Raw genomic sequence first — 12,639 nt, forward strand, 5'->3', positions numbered from 1 at the left:
AAGATCATGCGGATCCTTCGGGAGTTTGGGGACTTCTCAGGCTACAAGCTTAACGTGGGGAAGAGTGAGCTCTTTGTGGTGCATGCGAGGGGCCAGGAAAGGGGGCTGGAGGAGCTGCCGCTTAAGAGGGCGGAGAGGAGTTTCTGATATTTGGGTATTCAGGTGGCCAGGAGTTGGGGGGCCCTGCATAAGCTTAATTTGGCGCGGTTGGTAGACCAGATGGAAGACTTTAGGAGATGGGACGTGTTGCCACTCTCCCTGGCAGGCAGGGTGCAGTCCGTTAAGATGACAGCCCGCCCTAGGTTCCTGTTTGTGTTCCAGTGCCTGCCCATCCTCATCCCCAAGGCCTTTTTTAAGCGAGTAAGCAGGAACATTATGGGGTTTGTATGGGCAAGACAGACCCCGAGGGTCAAGAGGCTGTTTCTGGAGCGTAGTCGGGACAGGGGTGGGCTGGCGCTACCGAACCTGTGTAGTTATTACTGGGCAGCCAATGTGGCAATGATTCGGAAATGGGTAATGGAGGGAGAGGGGGCGGCGTGGAAAAGATTAGAGGCGGTGTCATGCACGGCACTAGCTTGGGAGCGCTGGTGACGGCACCTTTGCCACTACGGCAGACGCGGTACACCACGAGCCCGGTGGTGGCGGCGACACTGAGGATCTGGGGGCAGAGGAGACGGCACATGAGTGAGTTGGGGGCCTCAATTTGGACCCCAATACAGAATAATCATAGGTTTACACCGGGCAGGATAGATGGCGGATTCCTAAGCTGGCATTGGGCATGAATTAAAAGGATGGGGGACCTATTTATCGACGGGGCTTTTGCTAGCCTGGGGGCGCTGGAGGAGAAATTTGGGTTACCCCCCGGAAATGCTTTTAGGTACATGCAGGTGAGGGTGTTTGTGAGAAGGCAGGTAAGGGAATTTCCGCTGCTTCCCGCACGGAGGATTCAGGACAGGGTGACCTCGGGTATATGGGTGGGAGAGGGCAAGGTTTTGGCGATCTATCAGGAGTTGCAAGAGGTGGAGGAAGCCTCGGTGGAGGAGCTGAAGGGCAAGTGGGAGGAGGAGCTGGGCGAGGAACTGGATGAGGGCTTGTGGGCAGAGGCCCTGGGCAAAGTTAACTTCTCCTCGTTCCCTCCTTCCCGTACCAGCCTTCCCGAACAGGCGCCGGAATGTGGCGACTAGGGGCTTTTCACAGTAACTTAATTGAAGCCTACTTGTGACAATAAGCGATTTTCATTTTTCATTCTTACGCCAGACTTAGCCTTATCGAGTTCAAAGTGGTTCACAGGGCATATATGACAGGGGCGAGGATGTGCAAGTTATTTGGGGGTGGAGGACAGATGCGTGAGGTGCTCGGGGAGCCCAGCAAATCAGGCCCATATGTTCTGGGCGTGCCCAGCGCTAGAGGGGTTCTGGAGGGGCTTCGCAAAGGCTATGTCCAAAGTCTTGGACACTCGGGTAAAACCGAGCTGGGGGATAGCAATATTCGGGGTATCAGATGAGCCGGGAGTACAGGAGCCGAAAGAGGCGGGAGTTCTGGCCTTTGCGTCCCTGGTAGCCCGGAGGAGGATCCTACTAATGTGGGGGGATGCGAAGCCCCCAAGCGTGGAAGCTTGGATCAATGACATGGCAGGGTTCATCAAGTTGGAGAGGATAAAGTTTGCCTTGCGAGGGTCTGTGCAGGGGTTTGCCAGGCGGTGACAACCGTTCCTAGACTATCTCGCGGAACGTTAGGTGGTGGTCAAGAGCAGCAGCAACCCAGGGGGGAGAAGGGGGGGGAAGAGGGGTTTTTGGCTTGTTTTTATTATTGTTAGGGGCGTTTGCCCCATTTTTGTTCTTAGTTTGTTAGATAGTTTAATGTTTGTGGTTTAAGTTGTTGGAGGGGATGGCGCAAGGCCCCCCTTTTTATTTTTCTTATGTATATTTTCTTTCCTTTTTGGAGTGTTTTGTAAAAATTCATTGAAAACCTTGAATAAACATATATATTTTTTTTAACTCATATCAAAGCTCCAAAACCTACGACTTGGCTCCTCCCTCTGCAACTGGATTCCCGACTTTCTGACCCACTGACCACAATCAGTAAGAATAAACAACAACACCTGCTCCACAATAGTCCTCAATACCGGGGCCCTGCATGGCTGCGTACTTAGCCCCCTACTCTACTCCCTGTACACACACGACTGCGTGACAAAACTTGGTTCGAACTCCATCTGCAAGTTTGCTGACGATACGACCATAGTTGGCTGGATCTCTAATAACGACAAGTCAGAATACAGGAGGGAGATAGAGAACCTAGTGGAGTGGTGGAGCGACAACAATCTCTCCCTCAATGTCAGCAAAACTAAAGAGCTGGTCATTGACTTCAGGAAGCAAAGTGCTGCACACACCCCTGTCAGCATCAACGGGGCTGACGTGGGGATGGTGAGCAGTTTTGAATTCCTTGGGGTACACGTGTCCAAATATCTGTCCCAGTCCATGATGTGACCATCAATTCTCACAAAACCAGGAGTAGAAGTAAACTGTGGCTTTAATCAACTAGAACAGTGTCTGCCTGCGACTGGTCTGCTAGTGAGTGCCGCCTACCGGGCTACTGCTCTTTATACCTCCCCTCAAGGGGTGGGGCCAGGGGCGGAGCCCACAAGGCACCAACATGATACATTACAGGTAATACCTTACAATGGTCCATAGGTGGAGCCCACATGGGCAACAGCGTGATACAGTTATATACATGGTGAATGGTTACTGCAAAACGTTCACGCCATTCACCCCCTGTTAAAAAATGAAGTCCGGCGGGGGTGAAGGGTTCATAAGCTCAGCCTGTCCGGTGCACGGATCATGCGCTGTGATCGCCGAAGCTCTGGTATCGCAGCTGGCCCGGGTGTCAAACTCATCTGTGCTGGCATGTGTAGTGAAGTCGCCGGTGCGGGCACAGATGTGGATTCCGGGAGCGTGTCTTCTGGAACTTCATTCCTGTGGGTCGGTGTTTGGGTCGCGACTGGTCAAGGGTGACCACGCTTCGTTGCGGCTAGCCGGCGTGGTCGGAGGTGCTGGAGTGGTCCCAAGATGGCTGCCCCCGTCGGTCCCACGTGTCGGGCGGTGAGGAAGGTGGCGTCCAAGATGGCGGCCCCCATGAATCATACGTGGCGGGCCGCGTGGGCGAGGATGGCCAAGATGGCAACCCTCGAGGGTCGCCCACGTTGGGTGGGGTGGAAGATGGCTGCCCCAACGGACAACACAAGGCCGATGACGAGTCCGGGGGGGGGGGTCAACGCACTGGCCCCAACGCAACATGGTGCGGGGGTTGAGGGGCCGGGCGCGTAATAAAATAGGGCCGGGGCTGGAGAGGCCGGCCCACCGATTGGTGGGCCCCGATCGCGGGCCAGACCCCATCGGAGGCCCACCTAGTGAAGGAGCCCCCCTCCCCCACAGGCCGCCCCCCGACCCTACGCACAGAATTCCCGCCGGCTGCGAGCAGGTGTGAACGGCACCGGCGGGATTCTGCCATTTCCACGCGGCCATTCGGCCCATTAAGGCCAGAGAATCGGCAGCCCGGCCGCGGACAGCAGCCCGCGATCGGCGTCGCACCAAACACGCCGGCGCAAATGGTGCCGATTCTCCGCTGCTCGGAGAACCGCCTGCCGGCACGGCACGGGATAATCCTGCCGAGGGCTGGGGAATGGGACTCGCTCAGTTGCTCTTTTGGGAGCCAGTCCAAATATGATGCGCCAAATATCTTCCTTCTGGACTGTAAATAACAAACAAATAACAAACAGCTGAATCCCCTCACCAACAGCACAAAGATCCCACAATAAATACAGATACAAATGCCCCGAACAATTCACATATTAGTTCGCCCTCAGTCCATGTCTCAACCACTTCCTCTGGTGCATCAAAGTGACAGTTTCTCTCTTTAAATGTTACTCGAAGGCGGGCCAGGTGCCCCACAACAAATTGCACATCACTTCTGTGCAAAGCGGCCTTGGCCTCATTGATCGCTGTGTGCCTTCGGCCAGCTCCGTTCCAATTCCCTGACATATCAAATCTGTGCTCCTGACCTCTATACTCTCATTCTCCCTTACCCTAAAACTACAATCCAGGTTCCCATGCCCCTGCTGCATTAGTTTAAACCCCCCCAAAGAGCACTAACAAATCTCCCCCCCCAGGATATTTGTGCCCCTCAGGTTCAGATGTAGACCATCCTGTCTGTAGAGGTCCCACCTTCCCCAGAATTGCGCCCCGTTGGTTTCCGGGGGGTGGAAGAATCGCGTGCGGGGGTCGGGGCGGCATGGCGTGATTCGCGCGGTGCCCCGGCGATTCTCACACGCAGCGTGGGGGGAGAGAATAGCGCCCTCTCTCTCTCCTCCTCACTCCTCTTCCCATTTGTGTTTCAGCTCCTCAGTCTGCGTTTTCTCTGACCCCATGAGTTCCTTGTAAATGTCCGAAACACTCCCTTCTCCCACCCTCATTCTGGAAACTACCCTGTCCTGTATACTCCTTGGTGGTAAGAGCGGGAAGGTTGAGACCTGCCTGCGCAGGAAATCTTGTACCTACAAGTACCTAAACTCATTTCCACCCGCCAGTTCGAATTTCTCCTCCAACTCCATCAGGCTGGGGAAGCTCCCCTCTATAAACATATCTCCCATCCTCTCGGTCCCTGCTCTCTGCCATCTCCGGAACCCTCCATCTAACCTCCCCGAGGCAAACCGGTGATTATTGCAGATTGGAGACCAGACCGATGTTCCCTCTGCTCCCACATGTTTCCTCCATTGCCCCCAGACTCTCAGACCCGCTACCACCACGGGATTGGTGGAGTACCGTGCCGGCGGGAAAGGCAGAGGCGCTGTTACCAATGCCCCCAAACTAGTGCCCTTGCAAAACAAGTGCACACTTCCCACCACCACCTACTTCCTAATCATGGCTATATTCGCCCCAATAATAATGACTAAAGTCCGGCAACGCCAGCCAGCCGTTCGCCCGGCTGCACTCCAGCATCCCCTTATTTTACTCGGGAGGTCTTACCCGCCAGACAAACCCAGAGATCACCTTATTGACCCGTTTAAAGATGGTCCGTGGAATAAAGTGGGAACGGCAGAGGCTAAACAGCTGGTGTAGGAGGGAGGGTTTCCATTATCTGGACCACTGGGAGCTCTTCCGGGGCAGGTGTGACCTGTATAAGAAGGACGGGTTGCATCTAAACTGGAGAGGCATAAATATCCTGGCTGCGAGGTTTGCTAGTGTCACACGGGAGGGTTTAAACTAGTATGGCAGGGGGGTGGGCACCGGAGCAATAGGTCAGAAGGTGAAAACATTGAGGGAGAACTAGGGAATAGGGCCTGTATGGCTCTGAGGAAGAGCAGACAGGGAGAAGTTGCAGAACACAGCGGGTCTGGTGGCCTGAAGTGCATTTGTTTTAATGCAAGAAGTGTAATGGATAAGGCAGATGAACTTAGAGCTTGGATTAGTACTTGGAACTATGACGTTGTTGCCATTATAGAGATCTGGTTGAGGGAAGGACAGGATTGGCAGCTAAACATTCCAGGATTTCGATGTTTCAGGCGGGATAGAGGGGGATGTAAAAGGGGTGGCGGAGTTGCGCTACTGTTAGCGAGAATATCACAGCTGTACTGCGGGAGGACACCTCAGAGGGCAGCGAGGTTATATGGGTAGAGATCAGGAATAAGAAGGGTGCAGCCACAATGTTGGGGGTTTACTACAGGCCTCCCAACAGCCAGCGGGAGTTAGAGGAACAGATAGGTAGACAGATTTTGGAAAGGAGTAAAAGCAACAGGGTTGTTGCGATGGGAGATTTTAACTCCCCCAATATTGACTGGGACTCACGTAGTGCTGGGGGCTTGGACGGGGCAGAGTTTGTAAGGAGCATCCAGGAGGGCTTCTTGAAATAGTATGTAGATAGTCCAGCTAAGGAAGGGGCTGCACAGGACTTGGTATTGGGGAATGAGCCCGGCCAGGTGGTAGAGGTTTCAGTAGGGGAGCATTTCGCGAACAGTGACCACAATTCAGTAAGTTTTAAAGTGCTGGTGGACAAGGATAAGAGTGGTCCTAGGGTGAATGTGCTAAATTGGGGGAAGGCTAATTATAACAATATTAGGCGGGAACTGAGGAACCTAGATTGGGGGCGGACGTTTGAGGGTAAATCAACATCTGACATGTGGGAGACTGTCAAATGTCAGTTGAAAGGAATTCAGGACCGGCATGTTCCTGTGCGGAAGAAGGATAAATACGGCAAATTTCGGGAACCTTGGATAACGAGAGATATTGTAGGCCTTGTCAAAAAAAAAATGGAGGCATTTATCAGGGCTAGAAGGCTGGGAATAGATGAAGCCTGTGTGGCATATAAAGAAAGTAGGAAGGAACTTAAGCAAGGTGTCAGGAGGGCTAAAAGGGGTCACGAAAAGTCATTGGCAAATAGGGTTAAGGAAAATCCCAAGGCTTTTTATACGTACATAAAAAGCAAGAGGGTAGCCAGGGAAAGGGTTGGCCCACTGAAGGATAGGCAAGAGAATCTATGTGTGGAGCCAGAGGAAATGGGCGAGGTACTAAATGAATACTTTGCATCAGTATTCACCAAAGAGAAGGAATTGGTGGATGTTGAGTCTGAAGAAGGGTGTGTAGATAGCCTGGGTCACATTGTGATCCAAAAAGGTGAAGTGTTTTGCATCCTGAAAGATATTAAGGTAGATAAATCCCCAGGGCCTGATGGGATCTACCCCAGAATACTGAAGGAGGCTGGAGAGGTAATTGCTGAGGCCTTGACAGAAATCTTTGGATCCTCGCTGTCTTCAGGTGATGTCCCGGAGGACTGGAGAATAGCCAATGTTGTTCCTCTGTTTAAGAAGGGTAGCAAGGATAATCCAGGGAACTACAGGCCGGTGAGCCTTACGTCAGTGATAGGGAAATTACTGGAGAGAATTCTTCGACACAGGATCCACTCCCATTTGGAAGCAAATGGACGTATTAGTGAGAGGCAGCATGGTTTTGTGAAGGGGAGGTTGTGTCTCACTAACTTGATAGAGTTTTTCGAAGAGGTCACAAAAATGATTGATGCAGGTAGGGCAGTGGATGTTGTCTATCTGGACTTCAGAAAGGCCTTTGACAAGGTCCCTCATGGCAGATTGGTGAAGTCACATGGGATCAGGGGTGAGCTGACAAGATGGACACAGAACTGGCTGGGTCACAGAAAGATTTAATCACCTGCTAATGCTCGTATTCCAAGCATTGTCTGGCATCTTTGAATTTGTCTATATATGTGTTTCTGGAACATACCTCTTCATTCACCTGAGGAAGGAGCAGCGCTCCGAAAGCTAGTGACATTGAAACAAACCTGTTGGACTTTAACCTGGTGTTGTAAGACTTCTTGCTGTGCTCACCCCAGTCCAACGCCGGCATCTCAACATCATAGTTCACAGAAGGCAGAGACTAGCAATGGAAGGGTGCTTTTCTGATTGGAGGGCTGTGACTAGTGGTGTTCAGTGCTGGGACCTTTGCTGTGTGTAGTATATATAAACGATTTGGAGGAAAATGTAACTGGTCTGATTAGTAAGTTTGCAGACAACACAAAGGTTGGTGGAATTGCGGATAGCGATGAGGACTGTCAGAGGATACAGCAGGATTTAGATCGTTTGGAGACTTGGGCGGAGAGATGGCAGATGGAGTTTAATCCAAACAAAATGCATTACCTCACATTTGTTCGAGGGGCCTGTTCCTGTGCTGTACTTTTCTTTGCTCTTTGTTCTTTGACACTGAAACACAAACAGGAATCTCGGGAGAACCATCATTTTCACTGTCTGTACCCTCCCAGCCAGTGATAACGGGAGCATGTCCCACCTTCGGAAATCTTCCTTCATTTGGTCTGCTGGTCGGGCCAGATTTAACTTGTGTAGCCGTTCCCATTCCCGTGCCACCTGGATGCCAAGGAACCGAAAGCTTCCCCCCACCACTCTAAACGGCAGCTCCCCCAATCGCCTCTCCTGCCCCCTTGCCTGGATCACGAACACATGTCTCACTTTTCCACATGTTCAATTTATAACCCGAAAACCGGCCAAATTCTCCCAGAATCCTCATAATTTCTTCCAGCCCTTCTAGTGGGTCCGAAACATATTGGAGCAGATCATCTGCGAATAGCGAGACTCTGTGTTCCACCCCTCCTCGAACTTGCCCCTTCCAGCCCCTTGAGGCTCTCAACGCAATTGCCAGCGGTTCTATGACCAACCCAAACAGCAGTGGGGAGAGGGGGCATCCCTGCCTTGTGCCCGGTGCAGCCTGAAATATCCCGATGTCAACCTGTTCATCCGTACACTCGCCACGGGCGCCTGATACAGCAGCCTAATCCAGTCGATGAAGCCCCGTCGAAATCCAAACCGCCCCAGTACCTCCCACAGATAGGCCCATTCCACCTGATGTTCTTATGTTCTTATGATCAAATGCCTTCTCTGCGTCCATTGTGACCACTACCTCCACGTCCCTACCCTCTGGGGGGCATCGTGATCACATTCAGCAGCCTTCTAACGTTGGCCGCCAACTGCCTACTCTTAACAAATCCCGTCTGGTCCTCCCCAATCACGTCCGGAACGCAGTCTTCAATCCTAGAGGACAAGATTTTGGCCAACAGTTTGGCGTCTACATTTAGTAGGGAGATTTCTCTGTAGGATCCGCATAGCTCCGGGTTCTTGTCCCACTTCAGGATCAGTGAGATCGTGGCCTGTGACATCGTCGGGGGAAGCCCTCTCTCTCCCTTGCCTCATTAAATGTCCTCATCAGCAGCGATCCCAGTATTCCAGAGAACTTTTTATAAAACTCCGCTGGGTACCCATCCGGTCCCAGGGCTTTACCCGACTGCAAGGCCTTCAGCCCATCTGCTATTTCCTCCAACCCGATCGGGGCCACCAGCGCTTCTACCAACCCTTCGTCCGTCTTCGGGAACCTCAGCCCTCCTAAGAATTGCCTCATCCCCTCCGGCCCAGCTGGGAGTTCCGACTCATACAGCCTGCTGTAAAACTCCTAAAACACCTTATTAACCCCTGCTGAGTCTCCAACCAGGTTCCCATCCCTGTCCCTTACTTTCCCGATCTCCCGGGCTGCTCCCTCTTTCTGAGCTGCTGCGCAAGCACTCTGCTGGCCTTCTCTCCATATTCATAAATTGCCCCCTCACCTTCCTCAGCTGCTCCACCGCCTTCCCTGTAGTTAACAAGCCAAACTCCGCCTGGAGCCTCAGTCGTTCCCTTAAAAGCCCTGCCTCTGGGGTCTCCGCATAACTCCTGTGGACCTATAGTATTTCCCTTATCAGTCGGTCCTTTCTGCTCTGTCTGCCTTCTCCCTGTGGGCCTGTATCGAGATCAGCTCCCCCCTAACCACCGCCTTCAGTGCCTCCCAAACCATTGCAGCCGAGACTTCCCCTGTGTCATTAACTTCCAGATTGTTCTGGATACATTTCCTCAGCCGCCCACACACCTCCTCATCCACTAAAAGTCCGACATCCAGTCTCCAGTGCAGGCGTTGGCCACCCGACTTGCTCACCTGTAGGTCAACCCAGTGTGGGGCATGATCTGAGATTGTGATTGCTGAATACTCAGTGTCCACTCCCCCCGTCAGTAAAGCCCTGTTCAAGATAAAAAAGTCAATCCTTCTCGGCCGCCCAAATCTCCATGGGTCCACCCCCCCTCATCTGCTCCATAAACCCCTTTAGCCATTGCTGGCACCCTGCCTGTCCTTGAACTCGACCGGTCTAGCCCTGGGTCAATGACTGTGTTGAAGTACCCCCCCAACATCCTCCAACTTATGCAAATCCAGCTCCAGGATCTTCCCCAACATCCTCCTTATGAACTCCACATCATCCCAATTCGGCGCGTACACATTCACAAGCACCACCAGCAGCCCCTCCAGTTTCCCACTAACCATGATGTAATGGCCTCCCACATCCGCAACTATTCTTCCCGCCTCGAATGACACTCGCTTGTTAATCAGGATCACGACCCCTCTAGTCTTAGAGTCCAGCCCCGAGTGAAAAGCCTGTCCGACCCATCCCTTCCTTAATCTGATCCGGTCAGTTACTCTAAGGTGCGTCTCCTGCAACATTGCCACGTCCGCCTTCAGTCCCCTCAAATGTGCAAACACGCGTGCCCTCTTAACCGGCCCATTTAGCCCTCTTACGTTTCATGTGATCAGCCTGGTTGGGGGGCTTCTCTCCCCCCCCCCCTCCGCCGAGCAGCCATCATCTTTCTTGGGCCAGTCTCCAGCTTGCGCTCCACCCATCCGCAGGTCCGCCCCCAGGCAGCCTCCGCCCCCGACCTCCCTCTTGTCCTCCAGCAAAAGTCCCGCCCCCGTCAGCAGAACAGTTCCCCCTCTCTTCCCCCCCCCAGTAACAGCACGATGCAAACCACCCCCTTCAACAAGCATGACATCTGCTCACCCCCCACTGCACTTCCGTGAGCTTCCCTGTCCAGCTAGCTTTGTGGATCCCACCCATGGCGCCAGACATTTTCCCACCTATTGTTCACTCCCCCCCTCCCCCCCCCCCCCGCTCGGACACACATATGCAAAAGAAAACAATCCCAACCCAATTGCCCGAAAGAAACACAAAGAAAATCGAAAAGAAAACCCAACATCTAAAATTCACACCTCCATTCCCCATCAGTGCAAATGCAAACTTTAACTCACACAGCTCTGCAGCAGGCCCCAAATCAATACAGAAGGCTTAAAAAAAACGTTCAAAAACAAAAACTTTTTTAACATGAACGCTGCAGCAAAGTTCAAACACCTCAGTCCGCCACCAGCACTTTCCTTCTAGCGAAGTCCATCACTTCCTCAGGCGACTCAAAGTAAAAATGCTGCTCCTCAGAAGTGACCCAGAGACGGGCCGGACACAGCAGTCCAAACTTCACCTTCTTCTTGAAAAGGGTCGACTTTATTTGGTTGAAACCCGCTCTTCCCCTGGCCACGTCCGCGCTCAGGTCCTGGTATATACGCAGGATGCTGTTCTCCCACTTACAGCTCCGTGTCACCTGGCCCACCGTAGAATGCACTCCTTGTCCAGGTACCTGTGCAATCTCACCACCAACGCCCTCGGGGGGTCCCCCCCATGCGGCTTCCTTGCGAGCGCTCTGTGAGCTCTGTCCACCTCCAAGGGTCGGGAGAACGTCCCATCCCCCAATAACTTTTTGAACATGCCCGCTATGTATGCCCCTGCGTCCGCTCCTTCGGACCCCTCCGGGAGACCAACGATTCTCAAGTTCTGCTGGCGGGACCTATTCTCTCGATCCTCCACCTTCTCCTGGAGCCTTTTCTGCTGGTCTCTCAGCATCCCCACCTCCAACTCCACTGCTGTTTAGTGTTCCTCCTGGTCAGCCAGCGCCTTCTCCACTTTCTGGATCGCCCGATCTTGAGCATCCAGTCTAAGTTCCAGCCGCGCAATTGATTCCTTAATCGGGTCCAAGCATTCCTGTTTCTGCTTGGCGAAACCCTCCTGTATGAACTGCATCAGCTGCTCCGTCGACCGCTGGGTCGTCGAGCCACGACTCCGGTCGTCCACCATGCTTTCTCCCGCTGCAACCTCAGCCCAAGCCATCTCTGTTTGCCTATTTCTTCCTTTGCGAGCACTCCTGGTCTTTCACAATTGCATTCACCCTCAATTTTCCGAATCAAATCCAACAACAAATCGGGGGAAAAGGTCCAAAAGTCCGACCCGAGTGGGAGCCATCAAATGTGCGACCTACTCCTTCATAGCCACCACCGGAAGTCTGTGTTATATTTGTTGGGCATTACTTTTAAGTGGGGACCTTATTCCATCAAACTATTCAAATTCCCCCCGACATCGCCTGTAAACTGAGTGAAAATGGCCAAAAACCAAGTTCCCTGGTGGGAGCCACCATATGTACGACTGTTCGCGTAATAGCTGTCACCGGGGGTCAACTTTACAAATATATACAGATTTGTAAGGATAATATAAGTTGCAGAATTTACCTTACAGCCTAATGTTCACAGTAAATACACAGTCATTGTTAACCATTAGAGACCCAACACTCTGAAGCTAAGTGACTGAGGTCACCCAAGCAACTTCTGTGGATTTTCTTTTGATTACCCCCCAAACGCTTGTCACACTGTGACCCATTTGGTCACGCTAGAACTCTGTCTTTCACACAAGGGTTTCCAATCTCCATTTTAGAAGAACGTGCCTTGGAACCATCTCCCAAATGATGCTTTCTCCTGGATGTCTTCCAAGGATTCCAATAAGATTCTACCTCCAGGATTGTAGCCTCTCCTCCCAGTAGTGCTCGCCCATGGATTGCCATGTGCAGTCAAGCTTTGACTTCCACACACTCTCTCAGATTGTCAACCACTTCTTCACAGACCCATAGCAAGGAGTCACCAACCTTCTGGTCATCTTAGATCTCTGGCTTCTCACAAGCTCACAGAATATCTGCTTTCTGCAGCTTTGTCTTTATAACTTGGTGCCCCTCTCTGCTCCCCACTCTTAACTTCATGCAACAGGACTCTTTCCCAATTCCTGTGGTTTTCCTTTAATTAGAATATCTTCTGGTTACGGCCTTATGTCCCTCTCTCTGATTTTAGGACTTTTCTGTCCTTTAGCTTCAAATCTGTTCTCTGCAGTCTCTCTTCACGC

General features: G+C 52.3%; 1 protein-coding gene across 5 annotated transcripts in view; it reads left to right on the forward strand.

The window, feature by feature from the left end:
- The window catches only part of arap3 (ArfGAP with RhoGAP domain, ankyrin repeat and PH domain 3), an 806,627-nt gene that overhangs the window by 685,062 nt on the left and 108,926 nt on the right, over positions 1–12,639 (forward strand). The window lies entirely within an intron of this gene.

The sequence above is a fragment of the Scyliorhinus torazame genome, chromosome 7 (genome assembly GCF_047496885.1).
Source record: "Scyliorhinus torazame isolate Kashiwa2021f chromosome 7, sScyTor2.1, whole genome shotgun sequence".
NCBI lineage: Eukaryota > Metazoa > Chordata > Chondrichthyes > Carcharhiniformes > Scyliorhinidae > Scyliorhinus > Scyliorhinus torazame.